This window comes from Pleurodeles waltl, chromosome 1_2 (assembly GCF_031143425.1).
Source record: "Pleurodeles waltl isolate 20211129_DDA chromosome 1_2, aPleWal1.hap1.20221129, whole genome shotgun sequence".
Classification (NCBI taxonomy): Eukaryota; Metazoa; Chordata; class Amphibia; order Caudata; family Salamandridae; genus Pleurodeles; species Pleurodeles waltl.
This window is the reverse complement of record NC_090437.1, coordinates 687,667,695-687,688,568: the sequence shown is the minus strand read 5'-3', so window position 1 is coordinate 687,688,568 and position 20,874 is coordinate 687,667,695.

Here is a 20,874-nt window from a genome sequence, read left to right as displayed (position 1 = left end):
TCTGGGAGTGGAGGAAGAGGAGGTGGTTGTAGGAGGTGTAACTTTTGATGATTTGGGTGCAGGTGCATGTTGTGGAGGCTGTCGTGAGGTGGATGGATGTTGGGTGTGTCTGTGCCCGCGTTTGTGTACTTTGGGAGGGGGCGTCACAGACACACTGGGAGAGAACACAGGGGACGTGTAAATGGTAGTGGGGGTGGTGAGTGCAGGTGAGCGGGGTGTGGTGGTGGGGGTGCTGGTGCGAGTCCTAGTGGCTTTAGTGGTGGTGCATGCAGGTGAGAGTGTAGACGACACTGGGAGGGAGGAGGGAAATGACGAGGAAGGGGACACAGTGGAGGCAGTGGATGTTGCTGTGTCTGTATGTGTGTGATGCTTGTGTGAGTGCCTGTGGGATGCGTGGTGCCTATGTTTGCCTGAGCTTCCCTTGTGTGTTGACGTGTGTGCAGGCTGGTCTGATGGTGTGCTTGGGATAGGCAGAGGTACAGGGGATTGGGTCTGGGTGGAGGAAGTTGGAAGGGGGAGGCTAGACACAGGGACAATGGCTGCCATCAGTGCTGGGGCCAGAGATTGCAGGGTTCGATGATGGGCAGCCTGACCAGAATGAATGCCCTCCAGGAATGCATTAGTGTGTTGCAACTCCCTTTCTACACCCTGGATGGCATTCACAATGATAGACTGCCCAACAATGAGTGACCTGAGGAGGTCAATGGCCTCCTCACTGAGGGCAGCAGAGGTGACAGGGGCAGGGGCTGAGGTGCCTTGGGCGAAGGTGATGCCCACCCTCCTGGGTGAGCAGGCACGGGGCGAAAGCTGAGGGGCTGCTGGGAGGACGGTGCTGGTAGGGGGGGTGGCGGCTGTACCTGTAGAAGTGGGGGGCACAGATGTTGCTGCCACCACAAGGGAGCTCCCATCAGAGGACGAGTCTGTGTCGCTGGTTGCTGATCCGGTGACCGCCGTGAAGCTCCCCTCGCCCTCCGTCCCACTGGTGTATTCTGAGTCTGTGGTGTGGCCCTCCATGGCCATGTGCGATGCAGCCCCCTCGTGGTCCGGTGCCACTGTACCTGCGCCTGATGATGCTGATGCACAAAAGAACAGGGAGAGCACAAAAAGGGGGGGGACGACAGAAGAAAGACATGTTGAGTGCATGGCTTACCGCTACCGTTGGCGGACAATACAGACACAGCAGCCCCCTGCACTACGCCGCACTGTTGGGCCCTACAGATGCAGTTCATGGGATATGGCCTACATGGCTATGGTGGACATCTGCACAAATAGATGACACAGGGGCATGTATACCTGTACTTGGCACTCTACAGAGGTGGGGTGGAGTGCCACATGGCCTGCATTACGGAGGGGCCTAGCCTACGGAACTCGCCCTGGCCTAGAGAAACCCACAGCCCTCCTCCCCCACCTAGACCGCTCCACTGCTCGCAAAGTCAGCTGAATGAGAGTGTACTCACCCCCTTGTGTCTGCTGTGATGCCCTCAAGTGCCCATCCAACTCAGGGTAGGCCACCGCCAGGATCCGGAACATCAGGGGGGTCATGGTGCGACGGGCACCCCTCCCACGTTGGGAGGCCATCCCCAGCTGAGCCTCCGCCGTCTTCTTGCTCCAGCGGCGAATGTCCTCCCATCTTTTACGGCAGTAGGTGCTCTGTCTCTGGTGGACCCCCAGGGTCCAGACGTCCTTGGCGATGGCACACCAAATATCCTTCTTCTGGTGGGCGCTGACCTACATGACATGTACAGGGGAAGAAGAGTAGTCATTACCAACTGCACCGTCAAAGTGAGTGGCTCACATCCCTGCCCTTGCCACGTGGCACATGAATTCACAGTCCTTCATGCTCGCAGAACTCTGCCCCCTTCCTTCTTACAACCAGCCCTCTCCACCCAGGCATAGCCCATACAACTTGCACCCTATGTACTCATCTGTTGGTCTGGAGGACCGTAGAGTAGCGTGTACTGCGGGAGGACCCCGTCCACGAGCTTCTCCAACTCCTGTGCAGTGAAGGCAGGGGCCCTTTCCCCAGACGCACGTGCCATTGTCTCTTCCAGACCGAGGTCACAGCAGCACCTGCAGTATAGGTCCTCTCCTGTCGAAGATCAGGTATCGAGTGATTCAACAGATGGAAAATGGCAGTCACGTACGCTGCGGTGATGTCCGCGGCGGTGCGTATCATCACCACCGGCGCACTTCTTCATTGGCTCCTGGGACCCATAGGGTCCAATGTTAACCAATGCAGGATTGCGCAGCGATCTTCGACCGCCTACCGCGACGGTGTGCAACGCCAGCGCAGTTACCTCACATCCAATTGTCCCAGTTTAGAGGTCAGGCAGTCGCCATTTCAGGGGCCCACATGGCTTCATTTTCAACTGCGTCACACATACCTAGGCCTGGACTCAACACTCTTACAGACAACTTTTTGGATTATGTTTCGTGTTCTGTGTAGCTGTGGGTACATACCTTGTTTGACTGTGTGGTTGCTTTTGTCCTTCCTAGGCACCGTCAGCTGGGACATGTGAGGAGATGGCGGAATCCTCCGGTGTACTGACCGCTGGTGGACCTGTTGACAATGGAGGAACGACATTTAATCATCACCTACAGGTTTGACCGTGACACAATCCAGGAACTGTGTACCCAGTTGGAGCCAGACCTGATGTCAGCAATCCGCCATACCACAGGAATCCCCCCTCAAGTGCAGGTGCTATCAGTGCTCCATTTCCTTGCAAGTGGGTCATTTCAAACAAAAGTGGCCATAGCATCAGGGATGTCCCAGCCTATGTTTTCCAACGTGTTGTCCAGAGTGTTGTCTGCCCTGCTGAAACACATGAGGAGATACATCGTTTTCCCTCAGGTGGAGGATTTGGCTACTGTTAAAGGTGACTTCTATGCCCTTGGACGTATCCCTAACATCATAGATGCCATTGATGGGACCCATGTAGCTCTGGCTCCCCCCCACAGGAGTGAACAGGTGTACAGGAACCGGAAGAGTTATCATTCCATGAATGTACAGATGGTATGTTTGGCAGACCAGTACATCTCCCAGGTAAATGCTATGTTCCCTGGCTCAGTGCATTACGCCTACATCCTGCGGAATAGCAGCATCCCTTATGTGATGGGTCAACTCCAGAGGCACCGGGTGTGGCTATTAGGGGATTCTGGTTACCCCAACCCGTCATGGCTATTGACCCCAGTGAGGAATCCCAGGACAACGGCAGAGGAACGCTACAATGAGGCCCATGGGCGGACTAGGAGGGTGATCGAACGCACCTTAGGCCTCCTGAAGGCCAGGTTCAGGTGCCTCCATATGACAGGTGGTTCCCTATTCTACTCACCAAGGAAGGTGTGCCAAATCATCATCGCCTGCTGTATGCTTCACAATCTTGCTTTGCGACGCCAGGTGCCTTTTCTGCAGGAGGATGGTCCAGATGACGGTGTTGTGGCAGCTGTGGAGCCTGTGGACAGTGATGAGGAGGAAGCAGAGGAAGAAGACATTGACAACAGGGACTCAGTCATACAGCAATATTTCCAGTGACACACAGGTGAGAACACTTTCTTGACTACTACAAGTACTTTCACACTTCTACCGCTATCCTGTCTGTCAATTTCAACCAGTATTTGGTAACTGAGTTGTACATTTCCATTACGGTTTCACTGGTGTGGTTACCAACGTGTGTCATCTGCTTGCATCCTTCATGGACTTGTGATGTGTGACATGGGTATGTTGACATTACTATTGTGAATGGATTTTGTCACTGTCATTGCTAATACACATTTTCTAAATCACAGACTGACTCCAGATTGTTTAGTGGTTAAAGGGTGTTTATTGAAGTGCTAATTATTGGAGGGGGTGGTAAACTGGTGAGGGGTGATGGTGGAGGAATGTCCATGGCAGAGTCCAGTCTATTAGTCTCACAGGTGCACTGCCCATATGGGCATAGGAAGTGGAGCTGGGGCAGTTCCAATATGGACAGGGTTACAAAGTGGGACAGTGGGATGACAATCAGGGTGGTCTTATTTCTTGGCGGGGGTCTTGCCATCGTGCTCTGTCCTGTTCCTGGATCTCAGGGACTGCTTGCGGGGTGGTTCTCCGTCTGCAGGGGGTGGGGTGCTGTTGTGGTGGTCCTGTGGCGGGGCGTCCTGTCCACTAGCGCCGGCAGAGGTGGTGGGCAGTTCATCGTCCATGCTAGTGTCAGGGGCCCCTTTGAGTGCCACGGTGTCCCTCATGGTGTCCTGTATGTCCTTCAGCACCCCTACGATGGTGCCCAGGGCGGAGCTGATGGTTCTGAGTTCCTCCCTGAAGCCCAAATACTGTTCCTCCTGCAGGCGCTGGGTCTCCTGAAACTTGGCCAGGACCGTAGCCATCGTCTCCTGGGAGTGGTGGTATGCTCCCATGATGGAGAAGAGGGCCTCGTGGAGTGTGGGTTCCCTTGGCCTGTCCGCCCCCTGTCGCACGGCAGCCCTCCCAGTTCCCCTGTGTTCCTGTGCCTCCGTCCCCTTGACCGTGTGCCCACCACCACTGTCCCAAGGTCCCTGTTGTTGTTGGGGTGGTGGGTTATCCTGGGTTCCCTGTAGTGGTGGACACACAGCTGATTGACGTGTCCTGGGTACGGAGGTATGGGCCCGCTGGGTGGGTGCTGTGCTGGTGTTTCCAGAGGGTGGAAGGTCTGTGTTGGGCTGTGCCTGTGTGAGGGGAACCGACTGTCCCGAGGCCCACGATGGTCCGGGCTGGTCATCTGGATCCAGTTGGCCAGAGCTGCTGTCTTCACTGTGGGCCTCTTCTGTGGGTGGGGTAGAGATGTCTGGACCCTCCTGTCTGGTGACGTTAGGTAGTGGTCCTGCAGGGGTGTAAAAGTATGATTATTGCATGTGTGTGTGTCATGGTGTGCAATGGGTGGGTGAGCGTGTACCCCAGTGCTAGCATTCCTGTGTGGGGGCTTGTGTGATGATGGTTGTGGGAGTGTTATGGGTATGTGCCGTGGGCATGCTTTAGTGAGGGGTGTCCATGCTTTGTTGTGTCATGCAGGGCTTGGTGTTGAGATGGGTGGTTTGTGTTATTAGTACATTAGAGAGGAGTTGGAGTGATAGGGGAGGGGGTGAGGGTGGGGGTGCGTGATAGCATGCAGGTAAGGTGGGGGATATGATAGTTAAGATTTGACTTACCAGTGTCCATTCCCCCACCGACTCCTCCGAGGCCCTCAGGATGCATAATGGTCAAGACCTGCTCCTCCCATGTTGTTAGTTGTGGGGGAGGAGGTGGGGGTCCGGGCCAGTCCGCTGAACCGCCAGGTGGTGTCTTGAAACCACGGAACGCACCTTCCCCCGTAGGTCGTTCCACCTCTTCCTGATGTCGTCCCGATTTCTTGGGTGCTGTCCCACTGCGTTGACCCTGTCGACTATTCTCCGCCATAGCTCCATCTTCCTAGCTATGGAGGTGTGCTGCACCTGTGATCCAAATAGCTGTGGCTCTACCTGTACGATTTCCTCCACCATGACCCTGAGCTCCTCCTTGGAGAACCTGGGGTGTCTTTGGCGTGCCATGGGGTGGTGTAGGTGATGTGTAGGGTGGTGTATGTGGTGATGAGTGTGGTAATGTGGTAATGTGTAGTGGTGTCTGGTGTTTTGTGCGTGGATGTTGTGTGGGTCATGGTGTTGTGTGCCTCTGTGTGGTGGGGTTGTCTATTCTGTGCTCTCTCTCTGGCCTTCTTTCAGATTTTTTGGTCGTAGGGGTTTGTGGGTGATGTGGGTGTGTGTTTTATATTGTGTTGGGTGTGTGCGAGTGGTGTTTGTATGTGTATCAGGTGTGTGCAATTCGAATTGTCCAATGTGGCAGTGTTTTGGAGATTTGTGTGTATTTTGAGCGCGGCGGTGTGTACCGCCAATGGAATACCGCAGTTGAAAGACCGCTGCGTGGATGCGTGTGTCGTGATAGCATTTCTGTTGGCGTGATGGTGGAGGTTTTGTTTTCGCCAGTTTATCACTGACCTTTGGTGTGGCGGACTTGTGTGGGTGTCTGAATTTCGGCGGATTCCGAGATGTGGGTCATAATAGCTGTGGCGGATTTCCGCGGCGGTGTATTGGCGGTCTTCTGCACGGCGGTAAGCGGCTTTTACCGCCGATGTTGCAATGACCCCCTATATGTCCTATCTTAACCAAACACTGCACCCTGCCCTTGGGGCTACCTAGGGCCTACCTTAGGGGTGACTTACATGTATGAAAAGGGATGGTTTAGGCCTAGCAAGTGGGTACACTTGCCAAGTCAAATTTACAGTTAAAAACTGCACACACAGACACTACAGTGGCAGGTCTGAGACATGATTACAGAGCTACTTATGTGGGTGGCACAACCGGTGCTTCAGGCCCAATAGTAGCATTTGATTTACAGGCCCTGGGCACCTCTAGTGCACTTTACTAGGGACTTACTGGTAAATCAAATATGCCAATCATGGATAAGCCAATCACATACACATTGTGCATAGGAGCACTTGCACTTTAGCACTTGTTAGCAGAGTTACAAAAACAGCAAAAACAGAGTCCAGCACACATCAACAACCTGGGAAACAGAGGCAAAATTGTAAGGGAGACCTCGCCAAGGATGAAAAGTCTAACCGTTCCCCTTTGTTCTCTTTCCAGCCCTGAGACTTGTCTCGCTGTTGCTGGTACTCTCAACTACTCTTCTTCCTCATTATCCAGTGGACATGCCACTTTCTTCGTATGACTCGCATGAATCCAGTTCGGAATTCCAACACACTTCACAGCTGTGGTAGTTGTCAGAACTGCCTGATACGGTCCTTTCCAATGATACTCCAAACACGTTTTCCTCACGTGTTTCCAGATCACAACCCAGTCTCCAGCTCTCAGATTGTGCCCTGGGTCATCAATCGTTGGCAGTGTGGTGGCTTCCGCCTGCTGAGAGAAAGAGCAAACCACATCAGCCAGACCTTTGCAGTAGTCCAACACCATCATCTGTAATGTTGACAGGTGCATTAGCAGGCACCGCTGGCAACCTCATGGCTCGGCCCATAAGGATTTCATGCGGCAACAATCCTGTCTTCCTGTCGGGTGTGTTTCTCACTGACATGAACAATAAAGGCAATGTGTCAGGCCATTTCAAATTTGTGGACGCACACATCTTTGCAACTCTTGACTTCAAGGTACCATTCATTTGATCCACTAGTCCTAATGCTTCAGGGCGGTAACTACAATGCAACTTCTGCTCAATGTTCAATGCTGCACACAGTAATTTAATTACTTAATTGTTGAAGTGACTTCCCCTATCTGATTCTAAAGAGATCGGAAACCCAAAAAGCAGTATCAGTTCCCTAAGCAATAGTTACACTACTGTGAGACTGTCATTTCTTCGTGTAGGGTACGCTTCAATGACTAAAGATGCAAACAATCACCAACACATATCTCAAACCTCCACACACAGGCATCTTAATAAAATCCATCTGCATTCTACTGAATGGACCTCCTGCTCTTTCAATGTGGCTCAAATTAAACACTGTCCCTTTTCCCATGTTTAGTAATTGGCAAATGACACAACAATGGCAGACTGCTTCAGCAACTTGTCTAAACCTTGGGTTAAACCAATCATGTTTGAACAATCAAATTATTGCATCCCTCCCAATATGTGTTTGACCATGATACTACCTCGCCATTTGAGATAACAGGCTACTTGGCAAAACCAATTGTCCATCTTCTGAAACCCACAATTCATCTTGTGTTTGCACACATTTAATTTTTCATGCCTTGTGATTTGATCCGCATATCCATTTCCCAACGATACAAAGTCCTGCGACTTCAGATGTGCACTGCATTTCACCACTGCAATCATTTCAGGCATCTGAATAGCATGTAACAATTCTTTAATTCTCTCACCATTTCTCATTGGTGAACCAGAAGAGGTCATGAAACCTCTCTGTGACCACAACTGGACAAAATCATGGACTATTCCAAATCCATACTGGCTATCCGTAGAGATTGTAACTTTCAGCCAAGCAGAAAATGGCATGCTCTTGTAAGGGCTACCAGTTCCACAACTTGGGCAGAATACACTCCTCTATGGTAAGAAACTTCCAAAATACCAGTAATGGTGCACACAGCATATCCTGCTCTCAGTGTCCCTGCATTATCTCTCAGACAAGAACTATCAACAAAGATAATTTGGTCATTTTTTTCCAATCGGGTGTCTCTAATATCAGGTCTCGGTTTTGTGCACAAGTCAGTTACTTCAAGACAATTATGCTCACCATCTTCCACTTGCTCAATTTCAAAATTTTCATTTGGAATGAAGGTTTCCGGGTTCAGCACTGTACATCTTTTCAATGACACATTTGGTTACTCTAGAATACTCGTTTCATATCTGGTCAACCTCTCACCAGTCAAAATATTTGTTTTTCGTCCTTTGAAGTAGAATCTCAATAGAGTGAGGGACCATTATAGTCAGGGGATGTCCCATCACAATGCCTACACACTGTGTAAGGCTTTGACTAACAGCTGCAACTGCATGCAAACAACCTGGTAAGGTTGCTTTAACTGGGTCTAAAGTCGCTGAAAAATATGCTACTGGGTGGTTTACACCTCCATGGACCTGTGAAAAGACAGACAAAGAACATGCATCACGCTCATGACAAAAAAATTTGAAAGATTTTTTGCTAATCAGGCATCCCCAACGCTAGAGCCTTGCACAGACTCTCTCTCAACTCAGTGAACGCTTTCATTCCAGCCTGGTCTAATACTATAGGATCAGTGACTTCCTTATGGATCAGCTTCTGCAATGGTCTAGAAATGATTTAAAAATTTGGAATCCATTGGCAACAGTAGAACTACCATCCGTAAAAACGTCCTGACATCTCTCTGTGTGGTCGGGGGATTTATCTGCAATATGGCTGCAATCCTTTCCCTGGATATCTTTCTTGAACCCTTCTCAATCTGGTGACCCAAGTATTTCACGCCTTTCTGACAGTACTGTAATTTAAGCGGAGACACTTTATGAACATTCTTTCCCAAATGGTTCAACAGTGCAATCGTATCATACTTGCATTCGTCCCTTGTTTTGGATGCAATCAGCAAGTCATCAATGTACTGTACCAAGGACAATTGGAAAGACAATTCCAATGACTCCAAATTCTTTTTCAAGATCTGATTGAATATGGAAGGTGACTCTGAAAACCCTTGAGGAATTCTGCACCAGCAATTATCTTGATCCAAAAATTTGAAACAAAAGTGAAATTGACTATCCTCATGAAGAGGCACAGAAACGAAGGCTTGTGACAAATCAATGACAGTGAACCACTCAGCATCACATGGAATCTGAAACATTATCACAGCTGGATGTCGCGCCACGAGACAACATTTGACCACAATCAAATTTATTTTTCTCAAATCCTGGATAATTTGAACTTTCCCACGGGGTTTTTGCAAACCCATAACCTGTGAATTACATGGACTACTCAATACTCCCTTCAAAATCCCTTGCTTTACAAAGTCTGCAGTTATCTGGGCATCCTTCATAAGGACACCTTGCGGCATGTGGTACTGCGGAAGTTGAGGAAAAACTGCATTCGGTTTCACAGTAACTTTAAGTGACTCAACACCCTTTATCAGACCTACTTCTTTCCCGGTCAAATCCCACACTTTCTCCTTAACCGTTCCCTGCAAATCAAAATGAGGTTATTTCACTGTGAACATTGGGAAAAAAGCAATCAGAGGATACTCCTCATTTGCAGTTTCACTTTCTATCCCTGGGCCTTGGTCATCTTCATCATCACTATTCATCTGAATCTCCATTCCATCATTTGAACAAGTAATCGAACACTTAGTTTTACACAGCAAGTCTCCTCCCAGTAGGGATACCGGACTTGAATCGCAGATTACAAATTTGTGCAATCCCTGAAAGTTGCCAATTTTAACCTGAACTGGCTCTGTAATCGGTTGGTCAAATACTGATTCACCACTCCTACAATTTGAACTGTTCTACCTGAAAGGGGCGAATTTGGAACTTCAGCACTTCTCGCTGTAGAGCATGTAACTCCCGTGTCAACCAAGAATGAAACTCTGTGACCCATAACCTTTCCCTTCACATAGGGTCCTCTTTGATCTACCGCTAAGGAAGTTGCAAGCACACACAGCTCCTCATCTGAACTGTCGCTCATCCAATCATCATTTATTCCTTTCTCACTATGTAACAGGAATTGGTGCACTGCGTTATTACTTTGGTTAAGCCTCTGACCTGTTGAGAAAGCCTTGTCTGATGCTGTTCCATTGGGGCTTGAAGAATTTGAATTTGCTTTCTGCGTACCATGGGAACCTGCTGTTGCATTGACTGCAACCGTGACATTTGTACACGTGGCACTTGCACCTGGTGCATGGGTTGGAAATTCTGCATTTGATTCACATTATTCTGAAAATTTGGATTAGGACCTCTCACTCTCGGTCCTTTCACGTTTTGAAATGAAGTGATGTCATTACTCTGCTGAGCGACACCTTCCTGCACCATTATTGGACACTCACGTTTCCAATGTCCAACGGCTCCGCAAACGTGACATGGCAATAACTTCTTCATTCCCTGCACATCATTCTGAACCCCTACAGTACCCAAGTCTGGACCACGAGTCATATTTCCTCGACGACCGCTACCTCTCATCTGGGGCTGAAACATCATGTTTTGCTGCTGCTGCTGTGGTAACAGCTGTGAAAAATTCCCTTGCTTTCCCGTCTGAGCTGCTTTAATCTGTATCACCATCGCCTTCTCTTTCAACTTTTTCTGCTTCAACTCAATCTTATCACTACAGTACTTTGCATACTGCAACACCTCATCAATCAGCTTTGCTTGCTAACAAATCAAATGACTCTTAATCATCTGGCTAATTTCAGGTCTCAACCCTTCCACAAATCTAAACACAAAATGGAGCATGTCTTTCGCCTCAATTGTCTCTGTACCACTGTAATGTTTGAACGCCTGCAACAATCTCTCATAATACGCATTTATCGACTCCTTTGGTTCCTGAGCCATCCTGTCAATCCTCTGTCAATCAATATTCTTGGGCGAAATTCTCATTTTCAAGAATTCAATCACTTTATAGTAATATTTCATTACCTCAGGAGATGGTGCACCTGTATTTTTGTATCTCTCTGGTTCACTTGATGGCCAATCTACACTCCTCTTACACTCGATCCACAGATCAGCTGGAACCACTATCTCTAGTAAGGTGTTCAAGTCCTCCCACAGGCAGTTCGCAAGTTTCACAAACCTGTCTGCCTGCTGATACCACTCTACTGACTTCTCTCTGAATTTTGGATAATCATTTGTAAATGATAGAATGTCACTTCTGCTCTAGGGGACATGAACAAAATCCCCCCCTGGAATCTCTCTCACTGGTAAACTTTTCACTGGATCTTTATCCGGCTGCACATTTGTAGTCAGCTCCACAGAATCCCTTTTTCTCTTGTCTCTTTTCTTTACCCATCTGCCTTCCCCTTTGTCTAATGTTCCCCAGGTCTGGGCACTTTGAAGCAATTCCTTAAGGTGTGCCTTCATTCCGGCAGATCTCATGTGTTCAAAATCTTTAGCCTCAAAATCTAATCTATAACTCCTTTTCAAATGCTTCATTTTCTCTATTTCTATGCCGTACTTCCCTGCCAAGTCTGTTAATTTTTGATGCACATTGCTCAATTCCCTCACACTCTTCGGGAACAACCATCTCAATTCTGCCTCTGTGTAGGATTCTAACGTATTCACACCCATAGTTCCTTCAATGAGTTCACCAGCTTCCATGCTTAGCCTAGCACAATTCAAACACTCCTCTCCCTTAGGAGCACTCTGTGGGGTATTCCGTTTGTCTAACCATTCAGTCAACTGCTGAGCTGTCAAACCTTGCAACAAAATGTTACTTGCTTGGATTGGTGGCACATGCTGTGCAACTACATTCGGGGTCTGCGGTGTCAATAATTTCAAACTCTGGTTAACGTTTGATCCTGCCATAGTATCTGGAAGTGCTACAAATGGACTAAGGTCTAACAATGATGTTGATCAGTCAAAAGTCTGTCCCACAGGAGAGATTACTTGAGCATTTTCACTATGTGCTCCCCTCATTATATTCTGTGACATTGCTCCCTGTTCACCTACAGTAGGTTCCTTCTGTGCAAATAAGGGTACAGCTGGACCAACAGTAATAGGTAGCGTTATGGCATCTGGGGTTGGTCTGGCACTTACACTCTGTGGGAGAGTAACTTCCATATTCTGATTCGTCATCGGAGTCCTATGTGACTGTGTCCCTTTTACTGGAGTAAACCTTGGCATTACCTGTGGCTGCACGTGGGGCAGTAAACGTGGAGTTGGGTCAGTCTGAACCAATATAGGTCTTGGGTAAACCTGTTCCGTAGGCACCATTAAGTTCGAAGTTGTTTTTGTAATGGGCACATCGGGATAAATTCTCTGAACCTGTGGCGGTTGCATCTGATTTTGCACTAGAGGAGTAGTAGGCACATTAAGACCACTCTGCATCACATTTTAACTCAGCTGCAAGTGGGTATGACAGGGTGATTGGTGCTTTACAATTTAACTCATCCTACTTTTCAGACAATCAGTGAAAAGGAACATTTTTGAGGGCATGAGAGGACATGAGAGGACGTCTTCCTGCCTCCTTCCCCACCTGCTATTTTATCTTGATTTAATTTCAGGCGCATGTCCTTTCTATCATTATTGATAAGCAACAACAGTGGGGATAAGTGCCGGCTACAACAAGTGGATGTGGTCATGTGGCTAATCTATTGACTGTTGCTTCCTCAGGCATTTCTTCAAACCCAGTTCTTCTCAGCAGAGCTGAGAGTGCTTGAAAACAAATTTATATCCACTCATTCCACAGTGGTGTGCTTTTATAAGTAACTTATTCATGATGCTCTGAGTGACATTGTTAGAGTTAAAAAAGGCTAGAGCCCTAACCTCACTTTAGAGGGTGTGAGGTTAGTTCTCTAGTTTCTTTTTACTGCTGCAAGGCCTACGCACCCGGAGGCAGTTTGATGTGAGTGCCAAATATCATTGATAGTGATGGTGATGTCTGAGAAATCCGCATTCACTTTAAAGGGTGTGAGGTTAGTACTCTAGCCTTTTTTAATGCTGAAAGGCCTTAGCACCCAGTGGTTTGATGCAAGTGTCATATATTGTTGGTGAAAATGGTGACATCAAAGAAATCTGCGTTCTGTACACCAACGCCATTTGAGTTCTGGTTATCAGGCTGGTAAGTTTCTTTTTCTTAGGATCTGATCACACTCTATAGCTTGAGTATTTAAAAATGGTTGACGATTGCTTAAGCTTATTGGCTCTGTTAGTAGAGATAGTTGTTTTTAAATTGGATGGCAAGATATAAATTCACAAGTAAGCAAAATCATTGCTCCATAAAAACCTTTTCCCATTTCTAACAGCAAAGAAATGTATACTGAAGCAGATGCGTAATTGTCCTCTGTGTCCCCTTTACATGTTCCCTCCTTGCTCTCCCTGCATCCCTCACTTAGCTACTTTCAGATAGTATACTCTGCCCGCTCTTGGAACTCCGAGGATTTTAGCAGAATCTTTCGGTATCTCCATGGAATTCTGCAGAGTGAAATTCCACGAGCTCCGCCCAGGCCTAATGGTAACCAGCCCCGTCTAAGCCTGAAATGATTGGGCTCTTTGACAAGAAGAAAGGGAGGTTTGTACCCCAATGTACTGAGTGCTGCAAATATGGGCACTCCAAGGGTGACTCCAAATGTCCCAAGAGGGCACAGCCCCCCACTGATTGGCAGACATCTGGATTAGCAATTGTAGCAATCGGGGAGGGGGTGGTCCCATTTAGCTTGGAGGGACAGACTGAGGTGACCCTAGATTCCTTGCGGTATAGAGAAATGGTGCCAAAAGCCCACATGCCTCCCAATACTTGAAAGTATAGCCAGTGGGTCACCATTAATGGGCAATGGGTGAGGCTCTGAAAGACACATGTGACAGCATAACAACTCTCATGTGTCAGTTCGTGTCTTCAGAGCAGGTCCCACTAAACACATTTCACCAAATCATATTAGCCGACAATCATGACAGACATCTACCGGTAGCTCTGGTTTCCTTTGAGTGGGGTGGTCTCAGGTTCTCTGAAAGTTGCTTTAAGCCCTGTCATGCCTGTTGATTGTCTGTTCGGCAACGACCTGGAGCACACTGCCAGGGAAGGGAGTAAAGGGCATCTGGAGCCTGAAACAATGGCCCAGACAGCTGCCAAGGAGAGGGGCAAGGGATGTGGGAATCTGGACCCTGAAGTTCCTGTGGTAGAGGTTGACAGGATCCCTGAGGAGGAGGGGCCCCCGACTAAACCACGGAAATGTCCTCTTGCTATGCCTTCTCTTTACTTACAAGGAGGTGACACAGTAAGAAGTAGGGTTCAGTGTCTTCAAATTCCTCTACGGCCATCCTGTTAGGTGACCTTTGAGCCTTGTGAAGGAGGGGTGGGAGAAAGCTCCCAAGAAGCCCTTACAAGACGTGGTCAGCTACATGCTGGCCCTCCGCAACCAGATGCATTGCTTCTGGAAAAAACAAAAAGCAATCTTGAAGCCAGCCATGAGATAATGAAGCTCTGGTATGTCCGGAATGTCACTCTGGTGGAGTTTCAACATGGTCAGAATGTATGCAGAGCCACTGGAATTATGCAATTGTACAGCCACGGCGATTTTTGCATAATTATAGATTTGCTGCAATTGCAACATAATCCATCATCTTCTGCATAATGTGCAAATTTTAATGTTGCTGTGCATTGGCAGGCCCTTTAGCAAAGCTGGACTGGCCAACATTCTGCTGCTTATTGCTGTATTTAGCTGGTAATGGGTACTAATGAGCTGTAGTCAATATCCAGATAATTTTACCAAGTTAAAGACATTTTTTATATTATCACCAAATGTGCTGCATTATACTGCATAATTTGCCTTTTCTTGCTGCATATTTTGCTCAACCCTGCCACATAATTTAAACCTCTCCTGACACATCATTCCAGTGGCCCATTCATAGATCATGGAACCAGTAGAGCCACTGGCTCTCCAGGACCACTGAACTGGCCCATACAAGATCAAGGAGTGCAAGGGGGAGATCCACTACCTGGTGGGTCTGCAGACCCCTGGAAATCCCCTAACGGTGCTCCATGTGAACATTCTCAAGCCTCACTTTGAGAGGTCTGAAGTGAGCATGCTCCTTGTGATACTTCAGGGAGTGGAAGAGGAAAATTAGCCTCTCCCCACCCTCCTCTCTGCACAAGAACAGAATAGGTCAGTTGAGGGTGTCAACCTCTCTACCACTCTGACCCCAGAGCACTGGGGTGACTGTTACCAGTTGCTTGGGCAGTTTACCTCCCTGTTCTCACTCACCTCTGGACTCACATATCTGGGAGTCCACGATGTTGACACGGTAGACAGCCCCATTGTAAAGAACAAAATGTATAAGTTGTCAGACAGGGCGAGAGTCAGCATCAAGGAGGAAGTCTTTAAGATGCTATCCTTAAGGATGATTGAGCCTTCTAATAGTCCCTGGACCAGCCCTGTGGTGTTGTTACCAAAGGGTGCCCCACCCGGCACCACACCAGAAATCCAGTCCTGCATGGAATACTGAGGACTTAACTCAGTCATCTGGACTGATGTGTACCCCATCCGTCAAGCTGATGAGCTTATTGACAGGCAAGGCGCTGAAAATTCCTCAGTATTGTTGATTTGACATCAGGGTACTGCCAGATCACCTTGCTGTGGTCTGGGCACAGAAGAAGCTGAGACCATACCCGTTTGTCACTCAGTTCCTGGTTCAGGCAGACCACAGGCCTCTCAGAAGGTTCATGCAGATGAGGGGTGAAAATCCCAAACTGTTGAGATGGTCCATTTCCCTACAGGGAATGGACTTGACGGTGGATCACGGTCCGGGGACAGACCTGTGTTCTCTCTTCCCTAAATCATGGTAACATTGGCCTGACCCCAATTGGCATATTTAATTTACTTACTAGTCTCTGGTACAAGTGCACTACATGTGCCAAGGGCTATAGCACTCATTGTGCCACCCACTCCAGTAGGCCTGTAACCATGGCACAGGCCTGCCATTGCAGAGCCTATGTGCAATTTTACTGCCACGTCGACTTGGCATTTACAACCCTTTGCCAAGCCTTAAAACCCCACTTTTACTGCTTATAAGTCACCTCTAAGGTAAGTTCTAGGTAGCCATAGTGCAGGGTGCTGTGTATATAAAAGGTAGGACATATACGTTTACGTTTTGTATATCCCAGCAGTGAAAACATCCACATTCATTTTTCACTGCTGTGAAGCCTACCCCTCTCATAGGTTGACATTGGGAATTCCTTATTACACTTTTAAGCTGCAATTCCTGATTGAGAAGGAGTAACTATGTCATGTTTCATAACATTGGAATGGTAATGATAAATCCCCTTTGCTGATAAAGTTGCATTTGACATCAGTATTTTAGGATTGGCACTTTTAGAAAGTGGACATTTCTCTGCTCTTATAGCTCTGTGTGCCTGCACCCTGACTCTAATAAACGTCTGGGTGAGTGACAGCTACACTTTGTGCATTCCCACTAAACAGCCATAAACACAGGAAGCATAGGTGTGTCTGAGCACTCATCTGCATTCTGATGGCTCTTCCTGGGCAGGAGGAGAGGGGAGGGATGGCACTTACACCTGAATAGGCAGTGCCTGTCCCCTGACAAAGGGCTGATAACCTCTTACTTATAGGCTGAAACCACACAGGCACTTTTAAAAAAAAGTAAATAAAAAGAACTCTGTTTAATGAGTGAGGCATCATCTACTATGGAGTACAATTATTCTGTTATTTTTGTGCTTAATGACTGGAAGTGTGCCAGCTAGCTCATCGGGTACCCTACACCTTTGCTACTCTCTACAGTCTGCAGCTGCAATGAACACAAAATTATCTTTGATTCCAATGGCCCTGCTGTTCTCCAAATGCCTTTTTAATGCTACCCTGACTACAAGAGGCAGATAATGATTATATGTCACACATGTCATGTATAGCATGCGTATAATAGATATGCTGCCTGGCTTAAGTAGCCCGTGGTAAAAGCAATGCACTGCAGTACAGGGTTAAGGAATGGAATATATACATTTTATTGGGCTTGTTTGTCACAGAGTATCCCATCGATACTGTGACATGGATGGGATACTAGCACTAGGACTTCCAGCCTCGTCGTGGTGGTTGGACCACCGTCATGGTCCGACCATCAAATTACAATTTTGGCGGGTGTACCCACCTAAAGACCGCTGTCCATGCAAGGGTCATAGAGCCTGACGAGGTGACAGCGGTCGGACTTGTAACCAGCCATGGCGGTGCTGAACTCAGTGTTGCCTGTCTGATTACAACCCCACTTTTCGCCAGCCTTTTTATGGCAGGGACCCCATGAAAGGGATACCCTTGGCATAAGCAGTGAAGGAGACCCCTGCCTACAACTCTTGGAATATGCACTGCCTGCTTTGCAGAGAGTGCACCTTTCAAGGGTGCTGGACGTCCCTCTCTGTGGTACGATATAGAGCGGGGGCCAAGTACGATGTATTATAGCACAGTTCCCACCGGACTTAGTAGAGGGAACACGTATTACAATGTTCCCGCCAGTCAGCCCAGCGGGAATACTGTAATCCGGACGGTGGGGATGTCACCACCTTGGCAGTGGTGTCCTCCTCAGGAGTTTGGCGGTCCTGCAGTGGAACCGCCAAACTCGAAATGAGACCCATAATCCAACGTAACTTCCTGGCCTTACCCTCAAACACAAATTATTTAAATCAAATACATTCACCTCGCGGTAAGGGAAGCAAAAGGAAAGGAAACTTGACTTAGGGACTGATTTACAGGACTAGAGTTTGGCAGACAGGGTACTCCATCACAGAAATGACAGATATCTGGTCTGTGGAATTATATTGGTAATATGGAAGACCAGATATTCACCATGTTTGTGATGGAGAAACCCCCTCCACCAAAATCTCAGTCAGGCCCTTAGTCTGCTGTAGCAGAGTACAGTACAAGGAAAAGTCAGAGTAGGTACAGTTGAGGTTTTGCTATAGAATACTAAGGAGGGTTGGGAGCGTGGTTCACTGATGATGTAGCTTAGTCAGTCACTGTAGTTTAAACTGTCAGTTCATGATTGTCACATTTGAACAGGCATAAATCCATTATGGAAGCCATATGAAGTATGAACCTCTTGTCCAGGCTATAATAGTTGGCACATGTCAAAAATGTTTTTTTTTCAATGTAGATAGAAGTTAGAAAGGAATAGTGGGGTACTCGGGCAGGTGGCTGAGTGGGCACTGGTAGGGAAGGGAAAGGCATCTTGTTTTTGTTTCAATTTGCAATCAATTAAAAGCTTTGTAAATGCTACATTCACAGAAGCAGACGTACATTGCACAGCCACCACCACAGTACCAGACTGAAACATCCTGCATTTGGGTGGGGTCATCATCGTCATCATCATCATGATAGGTCGCAACTTCTGCCAAGGGCAGGGAGGTCATGGATGAAGATGAATAGGTGGGATCTGCCTCACATAACAAATACAGTTGGTATACTAGTAATTGTCAATAACCACGCACTGTGATATACCATCATCTATCCCTGCCACTGCAGAGACTCTCCCTTCAGGTGTTGCATCTGGCGCACTGATGTTGGTCAGCCCTGGTACTGGTGGTCTGTGCGTCTAGAAAAAACAACATTACACATTTAGATGCCACGTACGATTCACCCCCTTTTTGTTTAACAAAATACAACTGTAACACATTACTATAGTTGAGTTCGCAGTATCTCCTCTCTTCCATCTAAAATATCACTATGGGTATTTTGCTGGTTGACAATGTTAGAAGCCAGTAGTCGAGCCAACCATAAAGGAGGGGAAGAGACAGGATGATGACTGTGAGTCATTTGAAGTGCAATGAAGGGGTAGAATAAATTGGTCAATGAAGGGCATATAGTTTGGTTTTGGTGAGCAGTTTTGGCAAATACAGTGGGACTGTCCTCATACTATTTTACTGCCATGCTGCACTGTCATCGAAACTGCTAGGATAATACAACACAGCAATGGACGGGGGTGCACCATAACCTTGGCCACTCTCTCGTCATTTGACATGAGCAAGAAATAGAAAACCTTCTCAACAAACAAGCATAGAGGAGCTTGCTTTGCTATGAAAACTCTGCAATCTTCACAGTCGAATACCTAATCTAGTGTCTTAGTCTTGCAGTACCAGTCCACAGGGTATATCAGCAAGTAGAAGAAATTGTTAAACTACAGATTACAGAAACAGGAGGAAGTCAGCTACAGAAACAAGAACTATAGCAAAAAGGATAAAGCAGGGAGGGATAACAATAGCAAGAATAAACATTGAATAGAATGAAGAACATTTGAAAAAAGAGTCACAGGAGAAGTGAAAGGAGGAAAAACGAATCAAATTGGGAGAGTTAAAAGTTAGAGGAATAAATATTAACAGGATCCTACTGGGGCCAGCAGAGCCATCTGCTGTGGCACTGGTGGTGGCAGTGGAACTTCCGCCCGCCACAGGTCTGGTGGTGGCACCCTCCTTGGCACGACTAGCTAATGCTCTCTTCTTGCCCTAGGGTACTGATGTAAGAAATTGTTGCGTGGTCCAGTTTAGCTCCTTGCCTGGGTACAGCATTTGGCTTAGCTTAGGCTTGCGCCTATGCCCTTTCATCCAGATAAAATGCTCTGTTTTCATTTATTCGATTTTATTCATTTTAGTACATCTTGTTTTAGTGATCATGTTTTTCTTTTCATAATCAGTTGCAATTCTGTGAGAGTGTCGCTATCAATGTTATGCATTACCTATTTTCATTGTGTTCTTCTATCCCGGGTTGACAAGAACTGAATGTGAAGAACACAGGATAATATTTTGCTATTGCCGCCACAAGACTGTGCAAACAGTTTAACACTTAGGTACATACCCGCCTCAGGCTTATTTTACAAGAACAAAACATGTCCCTTATATAACCACCTTGTAGGACAAAAGGCAGTAGAGGGGGTTCCAGCCATGATTTTCCATCTATACTCCATGTCAGTTTGCAGCTGACCTCAGCATTTGTGTCTCTATGGAGCCAGATCTGGAGACTGGAGCCCAAACTTATACTAAGGTAACAGGGGTGAGGTGTGCTTCTCATGGACACTACATGGGCAGATTGGGCTTACAACGCCATGCTCTCACTAGAGGCTAGGGAATAGGCTTTAGGTAGGAATTATAAATTCATGTTTATTGTAGTATGTTGGGGTTGTTCATCTTTACAGCTATCCTGAATCTCCTTTCTTGCGTGTGTGTGTGTGTAAGAGACTTGTATTTTGAAAAGAAAAGGGTAAGCTTGTTCACAAGGATTTCCCTGTGGGGTCTTCAGAGTTCCATGCACTAGACAGCCACAAATCACCTTTACCGTTTTGGTTTGGGTGAGGATCTGCTAGAGAGCCGGGAGAGTTGGGCTGACAGTTGCCAAATGGTGTGGGAGTGACTCAGTCATCTACATGCAGAGGTGCTGCCACCCCAAATCCAGCAGTCTCGTTGAGATACAAGAGTCCTTACCACAAAATAAAGAAGATAAGAATAGATTAGAGGTAGAGTTAATCTCCTAGAAAATATTTTGACAGGCAAATGAAAATGCAGTAAATGCAGTAACATATTGACATTGTTCTTTTCTGAAACAGATTGCCTTTTACCTGTATGTTAGAACTCGCACTCACACACGCATGCTTCTTGCTACACCCTCACAAAATAAATCAGCATGTGTGAAGAACGATGAAACATGTCATGAATGTGTTTTGGAGAATAGCGCTTCCCTGTAACTTGTGAGGAGCACTACATTGCATGT